Genomic DNA, 2,771 nt, shown 5'->3' with positions numbered 1-2,771 from the left:
TTAATTTGAAATTATTTTTATTAAATCAATAAATTTCTATCCAGATAAGGTCAGATCAAGTCAAATCTGAAATCGTCCAATAATCCTCATCTGTCTTGATCCGGAATATGCCAGATCAAATCTGATCTGATTTGATCTGATGATTTTTCCCTGGTTATTGAAAATTATTGCGTCATTGCAGCTGTAATTATATAATACAGTTGAGCTGTAAAATTATATTATACATATCTATATTTTTTTTTCTTTTTCTTCTAATACTTGTTCATTTTTAGTACCTAATGCTCGTTGATACTATTTTACAAAATATATTACAATACCTTTTTTTACATTTTTTATTATATAATGAACTTTGAAAATTTATTGAATGCTGGAAGACTTTTTTTTATTTTGTACTTGCGAGTCAGATTCACACACTCGCAGTCTTTCAATGAAAATATATTTTTTTCAAACAAAATTATGCTTTCAACAATATTCTTTTCTTTCTACGAAAAATGAAATTTTTATTTTCTTTTATTTAATTGACAAATTTAAATGCGAATTTTCACAGAATTTTGCAGTCTCTAAAATAAAAAACAAAAACATTCAAACTTATTATTTATTTGAGGTGTTGATTTATCTAAGTGTTGATTCGTTTTTCTATTTTCCCATCTATTTATTACTTTTAGTGGATAACATATAACTGCTGATAAAACAAAAACTGCACCAGCAATATAAAATAGTGCAGTTGTACTCTCAAAATAAGTTCCAAGAAATCCTAAAGAAAATAAAAAATTATATATTCAATTAAATAATTATTAGTTGATTAATTTATCTATTACCAGCCAAAGGTGTGCCAATAGCTGCAGCAATTCTTTGAAATAATAAAATAAGACCAAATGCATTTGTTAATTTTTCTAAACCCATTATTTCAACAAGAAGAATTGATCTCAATTCAGCAAAAACAGTTGCAGAATAAAATAATAATAAATTAAAATTAAATATCTAACTTGCATTTTTTTTTTTTTTTTAATTATAATAGAAAAATGACTTTAATAAATAATCTATTGAGCAATTAAATTAACAAATCGTGTAATTATATGCTTGAAAGAATACCAAAATAAAATAAATGAAAATTGGTATGAAACAGTCATTGATATACAAAGTAACATTGTTACAAGACCACCAACAGTGGTCTAAATATATTATTAACAATAAATGTATCAATGTTCTATCATCAACACCTATATCTTGAGCACGACCTTATAAACAATTAATAAATATTTTTAAATCATTAAATTATCGCCAATTATATATTATCATGATTTAATAAGTTTATTGCCAAGTAAATACATAAATGGTGTATAAAAACCAAGCATTGTTAAACTATCACTTATTGTAAGTAATAAAAATAATGGACTTTTTAATAAATTTAAATCAAGCATTGTTTTGAATATACATGATATACTTTCTGGACAAATATAACAATTTCATTATTTTTCTTCTTCAACATCATGGGCTGTTGGTAATTTTGTTACAGACATGTGATAACCAACTGAAGACATCTGTAAATGTTTTTTTCTTAATATTGCGAAATAATTTATTGATTCTTTGAGTATAAATTATTATTTATTACTTGAGATCCCTAGTGTGGTAATCTTGCCAATGAACCACCATAAATGAGAGAGAATTAAGTTGAATTACGTTTACGAACTTCTTTTGATGAATGTTGACTACCGTTTTCATCACGTCGTCCACTAATAATCTTGAAATAATCAAAAATTTAAAAATTAAAAAACACTCAATTATTTTTGATATTAAATTTTTGATTAGTGTTGATAAAACTCACTGTTGATATTCGACTGATTAGTCTTTCTAGGTTACCGGAAAATAAATTATTTTCTTCTTCAGTTATCCTAATGTCATTTAAATTATAGGATAACTATGCGATGCTCTCAACCAAAGGACAATGGGTTTCCTGGTCGAGCTAGATTGTTGAATGGAGTTTTGACAATTACTCGAATGCACACAATGCATGGTAAACATCCAGGCTTATTGGAAAGTAACACTGCTAAAGAATATGTTAGGAAAAGAGCTGCGGAAACATTGAATCCACAAAGAATTCTTTACCAAGAATTGTTGGCGTCACGTGAATGTCAAGCAGCAGTCAATCAAGATCCTGACTGGATCCCTGAAAAAATGCATAAAATAATCAACAGGAGTAGAGAATCTGTAGATCTCCCTGACGTACAAAATCTTGATCAATTCCATGATGTTTTAAATTCTCAGCAATGGCACACTCTATTAACTTGTGATGGTGATTTTATACATTCCCCGATCAGCAAAGAAACGTTACGAAATCAATTTTTTATACGTTTTCACCGAAACGTATTAAAAGAACCTATTTGAAACGTTTCCGATACGTTGCCGTACTTTTGAATTGACGTGTTACTAAAATAAAGCATTTTAACAACGTATCCTAAAAATCAATGTAAAACGGTTTAAAGAAAATATTATAAAAATGTTCCCATTCAGTAAATTCTGAAATGTTTTTATCGATCTTTTAGAAATGTATCGTTAACGTTCTGAAATGACCAATTTCAACTTTTTATTTTAACGATATCCTACAAATGTATTTAATTGCTTCCAAAAATAGTATTGTTAAAATTCTCTATTAATTACATTCCGAATACGTTTCGATGAAATGGATCGTCAATCATTCGTCACATCCAATCTTTGAACATATTGGACATGCTCAAGAAACGTTTTATGTTAACTCAAACTGGTGCATTTTT

The sequence above is a fragment of the Aphidius gifuensis genome, linkage group LG2, assembly GCF_014905175.1.
Source record: "Aphidius gifuensis isolate YNYX2018 linkage group LG2, ASM1490517v1, whole genome shotgun sequence".
In the NCBI taxonomy this organism is placed as follows: domain Eukaryota; kingdom Metazoa; phylum Arthropoda; class Insecta; order Hymenoptera; family Braconidae; genus Aphidius; species Aphidius gifuensis.
Note: the sequence above shows the minus strand (reverse complement) of the source record.